Raw genomic sequence first — 21,132 nt, 5'->3', positions numbered from 1 at the left:
AACCACATTTTATAGTATGATGCCGATTTTCCCTAAAGTGGATCCCCATATTTATGCTTCCGGTGAAAGGTATGGTGTTAAGTATGACATTGATATCTGGACCATTATGAAAACAATGCGCATGACTTTATCGTGACGCGACTATCAATGGCAGCGCGATAAAACTGGTCAGGAAATGTGGTTGGGGAATCTGCCCCTCCAACGAAGCTGGTCGCCAGTTTGCTCCGAGCAGTCTCTACAGAAAGACATGCCTCCGCGTGAAGTGTGTTTTTCGACTTTGTAATACGCACGCGTGCCAGGACATGTATTAGCCTACGTGTGTGTGTGTTAGAGAATTTTTTTACATTGGCTAATTCATATTCAAATGCATTTCTGAACTTAAAATTCCTATTATTCACGGCCAGTACCTTAACACCCCCCTCCACACTCTCATGCAGGATATTGTGAAGGCGTAGATGAGGAACGCTAAATTTTTCCCCTTTTGCCGTTTCTACTCGTCAGTGACAGTGTACGGACACTTGAAATGGATTGTAAAAGCATTTTAATTTTCAGTTTACGTTGTAGAACATAAACAGGGGCACTCGGAAATGAATATGGGTGGGGGATTGGATGATGGATATTCCCTGGACATAAGCCAATAGTCTCTCATAAATGGAGGGCAAAATGTACTTTAAGGAACTGGGAGAGGAGGTTTTGAAAGGTCAAGACAAGCAGAAGCCGATGAATGTCACATCACTTCTTAGGTTTTCCACCTCCTCTTTATGATGCACAATAAGCCGCCCTGAATATGTCGTCACGTCTTATGATGGCGATAGAAATGTCGTTGGAAGTTGCAGGAATAATATGTTTTCTTCGGAAAGTTTTTCAGTTTCATTCTCGCAATAAACTCTTTTACGACAACACCCTGGCCTGCTTCAGCTTTTAATGAAATCACCAAGTATACGATACATCTTTTATTATTTTAACCAGAATATGTGAATAAATGGTCTTCATGAACAAATTGCCACTTCGCTCCGACCGATCACGTGTTTTACGACAAGCAGCATTGGCCAAATATGCACACATTCAAACACCCGCCTTTTGGCGTACAAATATTTATTCTCATGGAAATAGATATGAGGAAAAGGGTTAAGCCCTCGTATAAAGCACGATTCCGCCATCCCCACCTTACGATTGGAGTTACGATTTTTGATGGATAAAGGGTGCGTTCAAAAAGTAATGAGATTGAATATCCCGCGTCGCTCCTATTGCTCAGAGTTGGATCAAATCACTTGGAGTAGATGGGGGCAATGCTATGCTTTGCCACGAAACCGGTCTCAGTGCTCTCTTAAGCTGTGGGAGTCGCAGGACGTCAATTATTGTAAACATCTGCGCACCGACCGTGTCACGAAAAAAATGGAATCGACAATTGAGCAGCGTTACGCGAATGCTTTGTTTTCTGCTAAACTTAAAAAATCTTTTGAAGAGACGGAAAAAATGATTCGTAAGGTTTACGGGGACTCTGCTCTGACCTACTCTTTAAGTTTTAAGATAAATTACTTTTAAAAATATCATTACTTTTGGGAAGCACCCTGTATGTTTCATTCATTCTAGTGCGTATGAATTAACAACCAATACTGATAAAAATCGATGGAATTGACGTCTCCCTACTAAAGCTGGGTCCCAATCAATAATGACTAAGGGTGTCACTAGTTTAAAAATTGAACGTGGCCTGGGTCGCCTACTCAAAATTCGTACTTCCGGTCGTTTAATTATTCCTCTATCCCGGCATTTGTACCGCGTTGTAATATACATGGCTGAATTCGGTGGGAATGATAGGGAGAGGGAGGGAAATGGGTAGCCCAAGTGGTTGTGTTACGGGCGGAAAACTATTTTATATATACACACACGCACACACATATATATATATATATATATATATATATATAAACATATATAAATATATATGTGTATATAAACATATATATGTGTGTGTATATATAAACATATATATATATATATATATATATATATATACTATATATATAAAATCCCCACCAACATAGCAATAGCGAGCAAAAACACAGAAACAAGACATAAGTAACTCCCGCGTATTCCTAATTTTCAATGTGTCAATGTCGGTGTCAATAGCACCTTTCTCAAGTTTATGAACGAATAATTATTATTAGTCAATGAACATGTCGAATAATGGAAATAATTATAAAAAGAGCTACTTACACTCATTGTAACTTAAAGTGAAATATTGCTCTTCTACATCTGTATGGTACCCTACTAGCCAGCGCTAAATTGTGTGGCTTGGGATGATTCAACCCATCTGCATTCCATATCAATATTAAATTTCACTTAAATAATAATGACGCCAAATATGTATCATAATTCAATTAATATAGGCTGGGATGATTACATTTACTTGCGCTACAGAATCTTAAATGTGAAATACTTATTTAAGCTTGCGAGGCGAGCTGTTAGTAACTAGAAGAACGATAAAATAAAGTTTTTATGATATAAAAACAACTTATCGTCCTACTGAAAATAAAAAGAGGAAATTCTCCTCCTTATCAGTCGCGGAAGGATACAGTTAGTCTTATCCTTAATCGTTCGTGGAAAATATATATATATATATATATATATATATATATATATATATATATATATTTATATATATACACATAAAATGTATAACACTTAGCACTAGTGGACACAGACAAAAACACAGAAACACACAAAAAAGAGACTCACTATTTTTCGAATTTTCGGTGGTCGTTGCCACCTTTATCAAGGAAGAGAGGGACAGAACTGACAGTCCTGTCCAGTCCGTCCGACAGACAGTCCAGTCCATTGTCAGTTCTGTCCCACTCTTCCTTGATAAAGGTGGTCACGACCACCGAAAATTCGAAAAATAGTGAGTCTCTTTTTTGTGTGTTTCTGTGTTTTTGTCTGTGTCCACTAAGGCTAAGTGTTATACATTATTATTCACGTCCGTGAGACTTTCAAAAAGTGTTAAATATATATATATATATTAATATATATATATATATATATATATATATATATATTCTTATTTTTTAAGCCCTGCAAGCCACCGCTAGGGTGTGGACAGGTGTAATACACACTTGACTAATTTCGGCCCGAATAGTATGGAGTTATTCTGATCCCTTTATCTTTCATGGAAAAATAACATCCTAAATGTTTCTTTTCTTCGCCTGTTCTCCCTTATTTTATTGACATTGTCTCTCCCACCGTAGTGTAATAATACGTTTTAAGCATCACTGTTAAAAGTCCGTCCAATTTATATAAGAAATTTAATCTGTAATTTAACTTTCGCTCCGTGAGTGATTTCCAGTCTATCTGCTTAATTGTGGATACGTTACTAAGTTTATCATAAGAACGTCAGATAAATCTAGCTTTTGGAAAGTAGTCGGTTTTCTGAAAATGTTTTATCTTCATCGATATGATATCCTACATCAATCCATCGGCGTGTTTTCCCCCGGGAGGGGGGGTGCATCCATACATCCCGCTTCAGGCACTGGAAGAATCTAAGTCAAGCAACTTGCATATAAGACCGATAGTTGAATGTGATAGCTGTCACGTATAATCCATCGTATTTTCTGAAATATTCAGCATTGCATACAAAATTGCATTTAACAATTTCCAGAGTCATCTAAATGTGGAGGTAGGAAGACAAGCAGAGATCTTCGCACATATAGTGAATGAGCTGGACTTTGAATAGGGTTATCGATTCTCATGTAAGGGAAGAGTTTTTACAAAAGAAGAATCGAAATATGTTGTTTTTTCTCACGAAAGAAATTTTTCTCGGAACCTTGACTCCCGTCATCCGGTCATGACTTTACTCAACCGTGCCAAACAACCGAATAGTTGAGCTTCCAAAACCCTAGTCGAATAAGGGTTCGTTTCTATATTCCTCCCTTACGGTTCCCTTCCACGTTTCTTTCGCCCCCCGGGGAGCCCCTTGCCACAAGTGCTTCCTCCTACCACAACTTTCGCCCTCGACTCACCCTCGTCCGAGTGGGTAGCGGGGAGGGGGGAAGGGGGGGGGTTGTTTTGGGCTTGTGTTGAGGGGAAGGGTGGCTTTGAATCGAAGTGGCTCCCAGGGCGATGCTCCCGATACCTTTGATGTGGTCAAGGGCTTTGAGGGTTCGCGTACACACCTCCTCTCTCACGTCCCCCACCCCCTATGAAGCCATGCAAATGATACCCCAGGGGCAAGGGTCCCTCAAAAACCTCACTCACCGGCCCCGATATTCCCGTTAAACTCGAATCCCCTTCACGGGGTGACACGTTCGACCGCCGCCGCAAAAAGGCGTGAAGGGACTTGTTGTCGAGTAGGATGCTGTTTTGTGTTTTGTTGGGAGATAGTTATTCGTTAGCTGTGTTCTTCCAAAACCTACCTAAACGGTACTTCGTCGAGATCATACATATATTTGATCTCGTCGATGTATCAAGGAATTGTTGGATAAAAAACTTGGACAGCTACAAACAATATAGGAACACATTAGAAAAACAAATGGCATTTCTTAATAATTTCGACGGAAGTTAGCTCCGTCTTCTTCAGAATAAATGATAGTACAGACTATTGTTTAACCATTACTATCGTTTCTTCCGAGGAAGACGGAGGTAACTTCCTTCGAAATTATCAAGAAATAACGTGTCAGTGTTCTTAGTCAAACAAGGAAATGGAAGGAACAGGATAGGGATGTTGGACGGGATGAAGGAAGTACTCAGAGATGATTTGGGACCTGATGTAGACTAGGTTGCTGGATTGTTTTTTGTTAGGAGTATTAAAATATAGAATTGGTACTTTTGTCCATCTAAAAACCTACCTTAACTGGTAGATTACCTAATAATAATAGTATATATATATATATATATATATATATATATATATATATATATATATATATATATATATAATTAGGTTATCTTATTATTAGGTTAAAGTAGGTTTTTGGATGGACACAGCTATTAAATAAAACATTTTGTGACTCCTAACAAAACAACTAACAAATATATATATATATACACACCCAAACATAGATATTGCACTATTAAACGCGGAATCCCGCCTAAGGATTGGAATTTACCCCCCCTAATACAAGTATAGGGAAAAGAGATAGGCACACATATTGAGGATGAACACATGGTCATTGTGGATTGTGGAAGGGTGAAAGTTATTAAAAACGATACATCCACGCTATACGGATTTGGATTTAACAAAGTCAAAACTTAAGTACCCCCTACATTTTTAAATCGAAAGGAAAATTTCAATTATTCACTCGATTACGATTACATTTACCCGTTTAAAAATTTGATCATATGCTTATGCATTTTTCCATGCTGGTTAACGTGTGATTTTGTGCGGAGCTGTCCATAAGTCAAGGCAAGAGGTGATAAATGGCTGTAGTTGGGCAACATTAGGAATACGCTGATAGTAATTGGGATAAATGGGAGAGTACTTTGATTTTTTAAATAGATAATGTTCAGAGAAAATCGCCCGAATTCGTCGGAAATTTTATACGACAAAAAAGTGATCGCGAAGTATTGTATATTTATTGTATAGAGTAAATAGGTTTTGAACCCCATCGATCGATCAACGAAGAGAAAAATCGAGAGTAATAAGATTTCTATAAATGTACGGAGCACCTGAGGTATCTTGTGACACTGAGGTACAGTTAGTATAATTACACCGAATAGTGAATAATATGTAGATTCGTCCACAGCGATTTTGAGAAAAAGAGAGAGAGATAGACATGGACAAATTCAAGTACTTTTTCTTTCCTCGCAAGACACACGCCATCGCAATAAAATCGGACCCAATAGCCTTGAAATTTAAAAGTATCTAACTTGATTAAATGGTCAATCGCACAAAATAATTATATGTTGTATGTATGTATTTATGTGCTCGAGAGTTGTATATGAACTAACATACGAGATCTGTCCAATAAATAAGCGAGCTGAAAACATTAAAAACTAAAGTTTGCAAAATTTAGTCTAAATCGATTCTGTCCCCTTCAACAAAGTACTCTCCATCCGTTGCTATGCACTCATTCCGTCTTCTTCTTTTCCACTACTATTTAAAGCACCTTTGGAAGTCCTCTTGGAAGTCAGGTTTCATAATTTTCTCGTCGTTTCTTGCTTTATTGTGTCTTCCACATCTTCCCAGTGATGTCCCGTCATTACATTTTTTGCATTTGTGGGAATAGGAAAAAGTCGCAGGGGGCGAGATCTGATGCGAATAAGGAGGATGATCTCAAGGATGGTGATTTAATTTTTTGTCAGAAACTGGCGAACAATAAATGCTGAATGAGCAGATGCATTGTGTCATGGTGAAGGATCCATCCATCATGATCGGTTGAAATAGTGTGCACTGTTGATTTTCCTAAATTCAGTTCATCAGTTATCATTGGGACAGTTTTCCGACGATCGGTAAGGACAAGGGACCGCACACGATCAATGTTGTCGTCAACACAGGTGGTTGTAGGTCGTTCTGGCCTTGCATCATCCGTGGCGTCTTGTTGGTCATCTTTAAAACGCTTAATCCTCTTGAAAAGGGATGTTTTCTTCAGAGCATTATCAGAATAAACAACTGTCAACATATCTTGATAACTTTTACCGCACTTCACCTAAAAACTTGATGTGGATTCGTCGCTCTGTGATTTCGTCAATTTCCATTTTCGACAAACAGTTGAAAGAAAAACAACAGAAACTAACATAACTGGTACCATACGCACAGCTCGACGATCCGCCAAGCACAGACGGCTCATTGGGTCTCAGGCAACTAGCGCCGCTATTGAGCGGGGCTATGGTCCTCGTCATGGCCGCCAGATTGCACCAGTTCGCGTATTTATTGTACAGACTACAAACATTTGATACATGTATACGTATGAACTAATTATTCTACATGTATGGCTGTCGCTCTAACACCCTCCGCCAGACGTCCTTAAGGGGTTTTTTCCCGGATATTGTGCAAATATATATTTGTATCACCCACAGATCAAAACTCTTGGTTGTGCTTTTGAGATATCACATCTCTTTTGTATCATTTACCCGTTTGTTTGGTCCATAGGTTCCTTCGGAAGCATTCGCCTTCTTGAAAGAGATTCATCCTGCTGTCCCTACCACTCTCTCTCCTTCTATCTCTTTCTATCTGCACAGCCTCCCGACGGAACGTGGGCGTGCGAGACTGTCCGCCTCGCGACTACCCCTCCCCCACCCTAAAAGCTCCCTCCCACATCCCCTCTCCATCTCTCTCCCTCTCACCCTTCTTCCCGTGGGAAAAGTAGGTCAGTGATTGTTGAGACACAGCCGCTATACTCCCCCCCTTCCCTCCCCCGACTCACTCGGTCGTCCTTCGGGCTGCCGGAGGAAGGAGGGGGGGTCTGACCGTGTCGACTGGGTGGTGGGGGCGGCGATAGTTGCCGGGGGGGAAGAGGGGAGAGTAGGCGAGGGGATTTCACAACGCAAGATGCGACGCGCGTACGTTCTTCCCCACCGTGCGTCTCCCTGCGACTCCCTCGGCCGGAACGGGGGGAACCGGCCGGCATCTGCCACCCCCCCCCCCAAACCCTTCGCCCCCTAAAACCAACCCCGCCCCCTTCAACGAAGATTTTCCCGAGACTCAACTCTTTTCTCCTTTCTATCCTCGTCTCCACCGCTGCCAACCGTCACTCGACATCGGCGAAAAAGTCTTTCTCAAAGCTTTTCTGAGAGATAGAGAAGAAATCTTCATCTTATTAAGCACTCAACGTCTTCCAGACAGCTAATACTCTTCCAGCACTTGAGCTAAGCAATGCACCGAAAGGACGTGTGGCAGGGGGTTTCGTGACAATAAAATGAGACGCTATACTCAAGTGGGTAGGGATCTTGGGCTGCTCAAACCGGGTTCGATCCCCGCGCACGTCTTTAGCTTCCGTCAGCTTCACCCAAACTGCGTGATTTTTTGAGAAGCAGATCTTAAAAGGGAAAACCAAAGGTGGCATAGGGAAAGCAAATGCCACCCCTCATTTCCCTGTTGATAGGTGAATTTCCCATGCCGTGTTGGGATTTTTATTAGGTAAGTTCCATCCTCAAAAGCCTATCAAACCGACCCAATGGGTTGAGAATCGTTGTGGTGCATTCAGAACAGCGTATGCATGAAAAAAACACTTTTGCGAGTTTTTTGTTGTTAATGAATTAACGTAACTATGGCAGTTTTCAAAGTGACAAATTTGGGCATAATTTATTTTAGTTATGATGCTAATTAGGAGTATTGTATTAGGTCAGAGCGGTTTTTTTAGTGGTCTTACACTGAAGTTTACTGTACTTCTTAAGTTAAATGAATCAATACAGGGTTCCGGGGCTTAAATCCTGACAAACACGAGTTTCCTTGAATGATATTTCCTCGCCTGGTTAGAGAAACCTTCCTCAGACTTATCCGAAGCATTACACGTAACCACAATATCGTAATAAGTTGATCTGGGGTACAACACGAAGAATCGAACTATTTTGATAAAATATAACGCCCAGCGCGAACGTTTTCGACAATAGCGACTCTCCGATTGTACTCCGCACTTGTACGTAACATTTCGGTCATTTTGAGGTTATTACTGTTTACTAGATGCCTATAGCTTCCAAGAACGCCAATCGTGACCTCAAGGGGATCGAGATGGTGCGGGGGCTAGCGTACTGGCTTCCCACCCAGAGGGCCCGGGTTCAAATCCCGGCGGTGTTGAATATTTTTCAGAGGTATCTCGATCCCTGCTTGAGGTGCTTTGTGGAGGGCACTTTGAGTGAGTACGCCGTCCGTCGGATGGGACGTTAAGCCGCGGACCCCTTGGCGCCTTTCGTAAAGAGTAGGCTAATGCCGACGCCGGGTTTCTCTCCACCCTTCATCCTTTCCTATCCATCCCCTATGGCGCAAATGACCTCAGCTGTCGGTCGCCTCCCCTCAAAACTACTACTATCGTGACCTCAAGTGAAACTACGATATGGCGGGAAATTCAAATTGAAATTTGTCCGGGTGTAAGCGTCGCACCCATGTATATTTAAGAACCCCATTAGATGACGTTTTGTTTTTCGTCGCTCATGAGGTCAGATGTATTCGTTTCTCGTACAGGATTCATTGAAAGAATATAGGAGAAAATTTTGAAGGTGTGTATTAGGGTCTTTTACGCAGTGATACCAAGTTTGGTGCCGAATAACCCAGCGGCCATCGAGGAATATTTCCCCCTTCCCGTTTCTTATCCTACGAGTATGACGGTTAACATCTCGTGTTAATCGTAGTTCAAGTAACGCCGACGGAGCAAAATGGAGGAATCTCACCGAAGAAGGTAATCCTTGGCCTATGTTGGCATATGTTGGCATATGTTGGCATATGTTGGCATATGTTGGCATATGTTGGCATATGTTGGCACAACTGACGTTCCATCTCTCGTAAACATTCCGTCGAATGGATAAAAATACCAATAGCAAAATCGTTTCCTAAAGTTGGGATATGTCTTATGTAAATGTATTGCATTTCAACCTTGAATTGTACGTGAGATCAAATTGATTTATGTATTCGTCATGAGCTCATGCATTCGCGAAGCAAATGGAAAATTTTAAAAGGGAAGGAAACGATCGCTTGGTGACCTCGTGGCGGGTTATCAAGGATTCCGTCCAGCTGATCGGTGAGAACGTGTCGAGAACAAATAAAAAAAAGACTTCGTTTCTAGGAATTCGAATAGTTAAATTGGCCAGTTTTAGAGTTTCCTAGTCGTCCATATTTTTTCTCCATTTATCATAAATTTTCCTTTCGCCTGAAATCACCACATTGTGGTTGGAACAGTCCAAGGAAATGAATTCGCAATGACTTTGCTAATATTCCGTGGAATTCGATTAAAATAAAAATGGCAATCGAGGAACGGTTATGCAAAGCAAGGTTTTATACGCATATACAAACAAATTGGGAACGCTTTCGAGCTTTAATTTAAAATTGAAATGATTTTATTTAACCGATTCGAAATAACACTACCATTTCTCCACGTACTGAGCTACGGTGAATGCATTTTATTATTGGAAACAATGGAAACCGGATGGTCTAACGGAGAATTAGTTCGAATTAAAACCGTTGAATTGGGCAGTTTCTTTTTCGACAATCGACCAGAATTGTCGATATAACTTCCCGAGATAAAATGGTGATATAGTCAATTTCGTTATTTTTCATGCTTTATACCCATTAGTGTATTCAAATAGAGTAGTTATTTCCTTCGCGGCAGTTTCGCCACGAAATTAAATGTTCAACTCTTTCCCCACGATCCAATTTTTGTCCGATATGTCAAATTATTTGACATTATTGTCTTAATCACTGGTATTCAATCCATTGGTTGATTTTTCGAAGCTTATACGAGGTCTGTCCAATAAATACGCGAACTGAGGCGATTAAAAAAACTATTTTTCCAAATTTAGTCTACATCGATGTTGTCCCCTTCAACAAAGTACTCTCCATTCGTAGGCTCTGCACTTATTCCATCTTCTTTTCCACTACTTTTTAAATCACCCTTGGAAGTCCTTTTGGCAGTTAGGATTTTCAGTTTTCTCGTCGTTTCTTGCTTTATCGTGTCTTCCACATCTTCCCAGTGATGTCCCCTCATCACATTTTTGCATTTTGGGAATAGGAGGACATCGCAAGGGGGGGCGAGATATGAAGCGAATAAGGAGGACGATCTCAAGGATGGTGATTGAATTTTTTGCCAGAAACTGGCGAACAATCAATGCCGAATATGCAGTTGCATTGTGTCATGGTGAAGGATCCATCCATAATGTTCGGTTAAAATGATGTGAACTGTTGATTTTCCTAAATTCAGTTCATCAGTTATCATTTCGACAGTTTTTCAAAGATCGGTAAGGATAAGGGAGCGCACACAATCAATGTTGTAATCAACACAGGTGGTTGAATTTCGTCCCGGCCTTGCATCATCCGTGGCGACTTGTCGGCCATCTTTAAAATGCTTAATCCACTTGAAAAGGGATGTTTTTTCAGAGCATTATCACCGTAAATAGCTCTCAAAAGTTCAGTAATTTCTTGAAAACTTTTACCGCACTTCATCAAAAAACTTGATTGTGATTCGTTGCCCCGTGATGTCTTCAATTTCCATTTTTGGCAAGCAGTAAAAACAACGACAACAGAAACTAACATTACTGTCACCATACGCACAGCTCGACGGTCCGCCAAGCACAGACGGCTCATTGGGTCTCAGGAAACTAGCGTCGCTATTGGGCGGGGCTATAGTACGCGTCATGGCCGCCAGAATGCATTTATTGGACAGACTACGTAGCTCTGTTTTTCTATCTCGTTAATTCTTCAAAACTACATATTTCATCACTATATCTGCTACCATTAACCCGTGATCATGGACTCAACTGCTTCCCATTCTATTTTCTCTCTAAATTTATCTCCATCTGTGTAAAATAAAGTACTCTGTCCGATAATTCTTGTTGTATCTTCTTCCATTCGGAGTTGTAATTGGACTTATCTCTTCGTAGAAACTCTTGGTAAGCTGTTCAAGCTGGCGTTCGTGTAATGCGAAGATGGCGTTCGAAGCTATGAGAAAGTTTAAAAGAGGAATGTTGTTATCTTTCGCTAGTTGGGCTTCATTTTGGGTGCTCTGTAATTATACGGGATCATCATGAAGTTGAACTGATTACCGAATTAGATCGCGTGCAGCGAAGGGGTGATATATGTATGTGTAAGACGCTTTTATGGTGATCTTATTAGCGTCTCAAGATTATGATTATTAGAGGAGCTAGGTTAGGAATCGCTCACGGAGAGAAGGTTGAGTTACGGATAAAATCTCTTGTATAAATTTGAAGATCGTATCTTCAACGCAGATGCTGAAATAGGTGATTAGCCCCACCGGTACTACGGTAGGAGAGATCATGTCTATAACATTGGAGATATCAAGTTTAGAACATATATTTAAGACGTTGTCATGTCAACGAAATATAAGTGATCAGAATAGCATTATCCGAAAAGCAGATTGGGAGGATATTAAGTATTTTTTCCTTTTAAAAATCATAATATGTCGTAATTATTTCATCTTATTTTTATTTAAACGATCTTCTTAGTTAAAAGCAGCTTTTCTTGCATGCGTAAAGAAGTATTTTACACTTAGATACGGTATTGCATGCACCTCTGGTTAATCTTATATCCAGCAATTGATTTATTTCACTAGTATTGTGGTTACTTAAAGAAAATTAATTACTAGTTAAGAAAAAATTGATTTTTAAAGCAGAATGCCTCGAGTTAGTTAAATTACACTTCCTGCCCTACTCCCCATATGTGGCTTACAGGGTATTCTCTCGATGGATAGAGAATAGGAAGAATTGAAGGTGGAAATTATGTAGGGTAAACATGGGAAAGTTCCTGATATAAATACTTGTTGGATAATAATTGTTAAAAGACCATATGTAAGCCTGCCTTTTTAAGTTGTTAAGAGTAACTAGGTTGATGGATATATGGATGTCAAATTTATAATTAATCCACTGTGATTCTCATGGTCCTTTTGACTCTTGAGTTGGGACGACGACGTTGAGGGAATTAACCGTAATCTACCCCCGCCTTATCCCGAATATGCTTTTGTGCCCTTTTCCCCCGTTCCTTTGAAATCCGTAAAGCGGGAATGAGGATCGATATCACGGCGAGACTCAAAAGAGAGACTCGTGACCCGAGCGATGACTTTCAATATCCTAGTTGGCTTTCCCTCACTCTTTCCTTCTACGTTTTGTTAATGGGAATAATATTGTGGTCGGGAATCATGTGTAACATCGAGTGGATATTCAGTTGACGTTTAAAAAACGTTTTACTATTTTTTACATTTTTTTGTTTTTTTTAAGCGAAAGATTTTTTCGTTATTTTTTTATTATAAACGTATGAGTGTCAAAAAATGCATTTGTTTTTTTTATTTTTTCACATTTTTTGTTTCAGAATTTTGTGCATTTTTTTAATTAAAGATTTTTTAATCTTTAAGTTTTTGAAGATATAAATTTGTGTCTGTGAGTGTAATACTTTCCCTCTATGTACGTCTTGTTAATGAGAATATTGTGGTCAGAAGTCTTGTGTAGCGTAGAGAAGATATTCATTTGGCGTTTTAAAACATTTTTATTGTTTTTTTTTTCAAAGATTAAAGATTTTTTTAAATATTTTTTGTGGATGTACGAATATTATTTTTTTTCCTTCTGATGAGAAAGGAGAACCGCCGCCCCTAAGTTTCTTTTTCTTTAATCGCGACCCACACGAGACTTGAAACAATGGTCTGCTCTTTTTTCCCCTTCCGTCTCATCATTTCCTCCCTACCTTGAGTCCATTGCTTCCTTATTCTCTTCGACAACGCGGAGGGAATTGCGAAGAGAGACAAAAAGGGGGAACGGGGAGATAGAGAGGGAGAGATGGCGAGGAGGAGGTTTGATTAATTAATTTCCATTCGCTCATCTCCCGTCTTGCAATGTTGCCGCGTCTACCTCAAGGTGTGTCGCGGAAAGTGCACCGGGGTCGATCCAGGTTTCGCCCGACTTGTCTCTCCCCCTCCATCTCCTCATTAAACGGCGACGTCTGCGGGAAAAAACAAATTAAAGAAATGCTACGCGAATGTCGATCGTTTATAAATTAAAATGTCGACTTATTTCCTTCTTCCCTTCCAAATCTTATGGCGATATCATTTCCATAAGTCTGTAAGGAGAGTAATAGGCGGGTCGGAAACTCTTCCGCGAAAATCTCCCGCATTTTATTTGAATTTGGCGAAAGAGAACGGTATGTTGGTATTCACTGGGTGGTGGGGACATAAGTGTTTACTTTACACGGTCATTTAACATTATCTCTATCGCATTCCATTGGTTTCTAAGCGCAACGAGATTTATCCCAGTTATTGGATTTCCGGTCACTGTCTACATACTTTTGAGAATGATTAGCAGTGCAGTGCATTGTTAATATTTATTCGACGTATGTTAAATTGACATTTTTGCAATTAGCCGGTCGTAATTGCATATTTTTTTAAGTGTTGTATATGCATTGTTAAGTGCTGTATATGTATTGTTAAGTGCTGTATATATTGTTAAGTGCTGTATATGTATTGTTAAGTGCTGTATATGTATTGTTAAGTGATTTATATATATTGTTAGTTCATGTATATGTATTGTTAAGTGCTGTATATGTATTGTTAAGTGATGTATATGTATTGTTAAGTGCTGTATATATTGTTAAGTGCTGTATATGTATTGTTAATTGCTGTATATGTATTGTTAAGTGCTGTATATGTATTGTTAAGTGGTGTATATGTATTGTTAAGTGCTGTATATATTGTTAAGTGCTGTATATGTATTGTTAATTGCTGTATATGTATTGTTAAGTGCTGTATATGTATTGATGTATTGTTAAGTGTTGTATACAGGGTTCGTCCGGAAAATAAGTGTACTGATTTTTTCCCGCCGCTCCAGGCGCGCCCAGCACCGCTCTGACGGGCTGCGATTGGAGGGGGTATGTTGGCAAGCGACGCTGAAAAAGGCAGTCGGCTCTGAGCTGTGGTGTAGTGAGGAGCTCTGTTAACGCGAACCTCCACGCTCGACCCACGTCACGGAACGCGATGCCGAAGTTTTTGGAGCAGCGTTATTCCATCAAATTTGCGGTAAAGCTTGGGAAATCGTCTACCGAAACTGTCGGCATGATTAATCAGGCTTACGGGGAGTCAGCCATGTCCAGAAACATGATCTTTCGGTGGCACAAGATGTTCGTGGAGGGCAGAGAAGAGGTCGACGACGAACCACGGCCTGGACGCCCATCAACGACACTCACCGACGAAAATGTGCGATAAGTTCGCGATGTACTGAACTCTGATCGTCGTCTTAGTGTTCGGATGATAGCAGAGCAGTGTAATGTGCCAAAAACAATAGTGCACGAGATTATTAGGGAGCAATTACAGATGCGAAAAATTTGTGCAAAGTTGGTGCCGAAAGTGCTCAGTGATGATCAAAGACTCAATCCTTTGGAAATCGCGACACAACTTGCGGATCACTGCAAAAATGATCCACATTTTTAGAGAACGTTGTTTCGGGTGACGAGACGTGGATCTTTGAGTACGACCCAGAGTCGAAGAGACAAAGTGCGGAGTGGCACACCCCATCATCACCCCGTCAAAAGAAAGCTCGCATGAGCAAATCTCGGATCAAGGCGATGCTCATTGTCTTTTTTGACAAAAGGGGAGTCGTCCACTACGAATTTGTACCTGAACGACAAACTGTAAATGCTGCATTTTACGTCCGAGTGCTCGACAGGCTTCGAAAACGAGTCGCCCGCGTCCGGCCAGCGATCAAAAACATCTGGCGGCTGCATCACGACAATGCGCCGTCTCACACCGCGCTTGTCGTGTCGGACTTCTTGGCCAAGCAAGGCGTGGCAACGCTGCCGCACCCGCCCTACAGCCCGGACTTGGCACCACCGGACTTCTTTCTGTTCCCGAAGATAAAGAGGAGTTTGAAAGGAACGCGATACGGGACTTTGGACGCCGTCAAAGAGGCCGTGACGACGTGTCTTCGAGAGGTTCCCGATGATGCCTTCTCGGGAGCGTTCCAGGAATGGGAACGCCGCTGGAACAAGTGTATCGACTCACAAGGGTCCTATTTTGAGGAATATTAGCTTAAGATATGTAAAAGTGTAATAATTTTTTTTTTCCTGAGCTCAGTACACTTATTTTTCGGACGAACCCTGTATGTATTGTTAAGTGATGTATGTGTATTGTTAACTGCTGTATATGTATTGTTAAGTGTTGTACATGTATTGTTAAGTGATTTATAGGTATTGTTAATTGATGTATATGTATTGTTTAGTGCTGTATATATTGTTAAGTGCTGTGTATATTGTTAAGTGCTGTATATGTATTGTTAATTGCTGTATATGTGTTGTTAAAACTTGTATATGCATTGTTAAGTGCCACATATGTTAGTGTACATTTTTATTCATAGCTAACTCTTAATCCGCCCTTAATATACGTTGCCATGCCTTTAACTTGCCTTAACTTGCAGGGTTCCTTGTTTAACACGTATAGTAACTTCTTCCTCTGTTCTCCCTTCCGTTAAGGTACGCTTTCTGTCCACGCAGCTGTATCTGGTAACCTCCAATCTACGCTTATCATCTTATTTCAATTAGCGAGCTTCTGACTCATTGAAAAATTACATTCGTGATAGAAATAATATTTATGACTAGATCAGTACTTTGAAGGCTATCGGTCAATTTTAATTGATGAGTACTTTGAAGCAATTAAGTAAGATTGCGTGAAGTAATTAAAGTCAGGTATTCGAGGCAAAAAAATGTATCGATAAATTGAGAGTTTTGCTGACATGTGAATTGGCATGAGACCGGATTCAGACCAGTCTTCCAATGGCTGATTATTATTCTAGCTGGATTCGATAAAATTGGGAATAACATGGAGTTTTTCTAATTTTTTAAAATCATTTCTTTTTATAGAATTAAATGAGGTGTTTTCCACTGTTATACTGACATTGAATTCAAGAAATACTTTGAATTGTGAAGTCTAATGACATGCTTATGTGATTGGAATTGATGACTTAATGAAATTACTCACAATTATTTATGTACTCAGAAAAAAATTAAGACACTGGGGATAAACTTCAAAAATACTCTTAAAAACAATGTAATGGGTTTATTTCGAATAAGTTAACATACTTAACTTTCTATTAACATTTTTTCAGATATAAAAAAAATGGTTAGCCACATTTATAAGATAGCCAAAGAAGAAGCACTCACAAGGAGGAAGGAATTGATGACAGAGACGTTGAGTCACGATGTTAAAAGGCTCGTTAAAAATATGCTATGGAGCGTAGTTACGTACAGCGCGGAAACATGGTCATTGAAGAAGGATGATCGGCGGGTACTCGATAGTTGCGAGGATAGACAGGGTGCGGCGCATAAATCCGGATGAGCAGGAGGTTTCGTCGTCGGGTTGGCGAAACCTTCCCCAGACTTCTCCGAAGCATCATTACACTTAGCCACAATATCGTAAAGAGTTGATCGAGGGTACAACACGAATAATCGAACTATTTCGACAAAATAAACACCCAGCGCTAACCTTTCGATAATAGCTGCTCTTCGATATTACTCCGCACTTGTACGTAACATCTCGGCCATTTTGACGTGGTTATGACTGTTTACTAGATGCCGATAGCTTTCAAGAACGCAAAATCGCGACCTCCAGTGGAACTACGAGATGGCAAGAAATTTAAATTTAAATTTGCCCGGTTTTAAGGGCCGCACCTTGCAGTATAGGAGCCTCTTGGTTCACGAAGAGGGAATGGGGCAAGACAGTTAAACTTCTAGAAGGTACTGGGCAACTCTGAGTTTTCTCGTGACACAAAGGCAATTATTATGGCACCAAATGGTGCAATCATCCTCTTGCATGATATCCCTAGCATCGACCGTAATACTGTCTTTATCTTTCTTTTTTTTGCTTTATTTTGGCATTAATTCGAATGAACTTTTTTTCTTCTTTTCAGGTGAGTTTTGGCATTTCTTTCGAAATAACATACTACTGGGGTTTTCAGTAAGTACCCAAAAATTTGCATATACGGCTTGAACTAGAAAAATAAATACATATTATACAAAAACACATGTATATGTATGTATATGTATATGTCTGTGTGCGTATATATATATATACATAAACATGTAGATTTTTAAAACATAGAATAACAAAGGATGACGACGGCCCTGCCGTCGAAACGTCAAAACAACACATGTGAGTGTCCTTTCTTTGTGTTTCTATGTTGAAAAAATCTAAATCTGTGTTTTATATCCTTGTTCGTCGCCGAAGAGCGTTCCATTTCGAAGATATATATATATATATATATATATATATATATATATATATATATATATACATTCAAACACGAAATCCCGCCAAACGGCGAATAAATACTCATATATACAGAAACAGATATAAGGAAAAGGGATAGGAACACATATAAAGGACGAACACAATAGAGGTGGGGAAGGCGGAATCGAACGGATCACAAGAGTAAAAATATTTCCTCAACCGGGACTCGAACACCGGATCTTTCCACTTACCGGGCGGATGCTCTAAACCACTTGAGCTATCGAGGATAGTCAATTTACCCTGAGATCGACATATTAGACCCACGGATCTCAGGGTAAATTGACTATCCTCGATAGCTCAAGTGGTTAAGAGCATCCGCCCGGCAAGTGGAAAGATCCGGTGTTCGAGTCCCGGTTGAGGAAATATTTTTACTCTTGTGATCCGTTCGATTCCGCCTTCCCCACCTCTATTGTGTTCGTCCTTTATATGTGTTCCTATCCCTTTTCCTTATATCTGTTTCTGTATATATGAGTATATATATATATATATATATACCTGTATATATATATATATATATATATGTGTGTGTGTGTGTGTGTATAAAAAATATATGTATATATATATATATATATATATATATATATATATGGGTCGCGGTAGTTCAGGGGGTAGAGAGCGTTGGACTGCTAACCGGAGGGTCCCGGGTTCGATTCCCGGGTGAGGCACTCTGGGCACCTGCAGCTCCGCCCAAGCTTTGTGATTTCGGGTACCAGATGTTCCTGGGAAACCATAACCGGCACAGGGAAAGGAACTGGCCCCCTTACCCTGATGTGTGAATTTGCACACGCCGTATAGGGCTTAGTACTGGGTGAACTCTACCATCACCTAATAAACTAACCTTCGGGTTGATTACTGTGTTTTTGGTTTATTTGACAGCAACAAACAATATAATAACACATAAAAAGATCACTCACACGTTATTTCTTGATCATTTCGACGGAATTCAGCTCAGTCTTCATTGGAAGAAATAGAAGTAATGCATATATTATATATATATATATATATATATATTCAGGTATATATATGGCCAAATAGTTGTGTATGCATGGCAGGTGCCCTCATACCCTGCGCCACACGAACTCGTGCATTGTTGCTGGTTGTTGTGTACTTTTCGAGATGTTGGTGTTGGTAACGGCGCCGAAACTTAAAAAATAATTACACACCCAAGTGTTTCCTTGAATTTTGCTGGAGACGATTTCATGTTAAACAGGTAAATAAAATCTGAAGAAAAATAATTTGACTTGAGAAGAAGCAAAAAAAAAGAGAGTTATATTTTCGATGAACGGAATTGAATCGGATCGATGCTAATGGGGGAAGTTCCACTCGCCTGGAGGCCAATGAACCTTTCGAGTGTCGGACGGGATCCATAAGACACCCGATCTTCTCCTCCTCACCCATTCCCCATTGCGTCTAATTTAATTGCAATCCGTGGACAGATGCCACTTCTGGTCCATCTGCCATGAGGGGGCGGCAGGGAGAGAGTGGGTGGCGGGTGGGGAAAGTTTGGTGGTGGAGGTTCTAGGGACGCCCGCCCGTGACCTCAGGCGGCAAATGTGGGAGACTCACCCAAAATCAGGAATGTTAGGCGGTCGGAATGGAATGGGGCGATATTGAACTGACGAATGGGGCCGACACTGATGCGTCCTTAAAATGTCATTTCGTATGCAATCTCACAAGTCCACGTCGAGCTTAATTTAGTCCTGGCTGGATTTTTGCAATACGGGACGGTGATTTTCCAAGAGATGTCGGGAGGAAAAGGGGTCGTCTCATGTGTGAAGCTTAAATCTTTAGCTGACATTCGTATCCAGAATTTTTTTTAAATAATTTTTAATTTTTGGACTAAGTTTCAAAGAGTTGTCGCAGGTCCAAACGAGTGGAATTGGGGTTACTTCAAGACACACACACACATACATATATACTATATATACATATTTATATACTTATATATATATATATATTTTTTTTTAAGGTAATCTACCTGTTAAGGTAGGTTTTTGGATGGACACAACTACCAAACATGCATTTTATTATTCCTAACAAAACAAAAAAAAATCCATCATCCTACTCTACATCAGGTCCCTCTTCATCTCTGAGTACTTTCTTCCTCCCTTCATCCCGTCCAACATCCCTATCCTGTTCCTTCCCTTTCCTCTTTTGCCCAGCATTCTACCCTCTATCACCGTCTTCAACATCCCACTGCCGGTCAAAACCCCCTTCATCCACTTTTCCTGCCTCCATAGGATTGCTCCCAATAAACCCCTGTCCTCGCCCACCATTTCAAGTACTTCCTCATTTGTTTTCTTCTCTGTCCATTTCACCTTCTCCAATCTTCTCCACACCCACATTTCAAAAGCCTCCAATCTACGTCTATCCTCCTGTTTCAATGACCATGTTTCCGCGCCGTACATAGCTACGCTCCATATCAAAGTTTTTACGAGTCTTTTCTTAACATCCTTACTCAATGTCCCTGTCATCAACTCCCTCCTCCTTGTGAAAGCCTCTTTGCCTAGCGCAATTCTTCTCCTTACGTCCCTACTACTTTGACCGTGTTGGTCCAAAACACTACCGAGATACGTTAACTGTTCTACCTGCTCTAGTTTTTGCCCTCCTATTTTAATGTTAAGCTTCGCCTTTTTCTTTCTAGAAAATCGCATAACCTTTGTTTTACTAATGTTGATTCTCATCCCATACCTGTCGCACTGAATTTCCAATTCACTCAGCAATGCTTGCAGCCCCTTGGCTGACTGACAAACTAAAGCTTGGTCATCAGCAAACCTAACTGATTTTACGAATTCCCCGCCCACTTTCATTCCTACCTCGAGTCCTTCCCATGCCTCTTTGATCATTTCCTCTGCATACAGGTTGAACAGCAGCGGTGATAATGGGCAACCCTGCCTTACACCCCTTCCTAACACTGCCCATCCTGACTCCCCGTTTCCCACCCGCACCTGAGCAGTCTGAGACATGTACAGGTTGCGGATTAGCCTCCTTTCCCTCCAATCTATTCCCATTTTCTGCAATATACTCATTAGTTTTTCCCAATTCACTCTATCAAACGCTTTTTCGAAATCTACGAAACAGGCAAATACCTCCTGGTTGTGTTCTATATTCCTCTCGATTAATAATCTCATTACTGCAATGGCATCACGCGTACCTCTCCCCTTCCTAAACCCAAACTGATCATCCCCTAAGTAATCTTTTGCCCTACTCTCTATCC

The 21,132-nt window shown here is 40.4% G+C and overlaps 1 protein-coding gene and 1 non-coding gene across 2 annotated transcripts in view; one reads left to right on the top strand and one right to left on the bottom strand.

Annotated features, from left to right (window-relative positions):
• Positions 1–21,132, top strand: part of LOC139691565 (uncharacterized) — a 419,909-nt gene that overhangs the window by 323,536 nt on the left and 75,241 nt on the right. The window lies entirely within an intron of this gene.
• On the bottom strand, positions 18,067–18,142 carry TRNAT-GGU (transfer RNA threonine (anticodon GGU)). The gene has a single exon. It is a non-coding gene; the product is annotated as a tRNA-Thr (tRNA).

This window comes from Hetaerina americana, unplaced genomic scaffold (assembly GCF_022747635.1).
Source record: "Hetaerina americana unplaced genomic scaffold, ioHetAmer1.1.p SCAF_38, whole genome shotgun sequence".
Lineage (NCBI taxonomy): Eukaryota > Metazoa > Arthropoda > Insecta > Odonata > Calopterygidae > Hetaerina > Hetaerina americana.
This window is presented reverse-complemented; position numbering and strand designations above follow the sequence as displayed.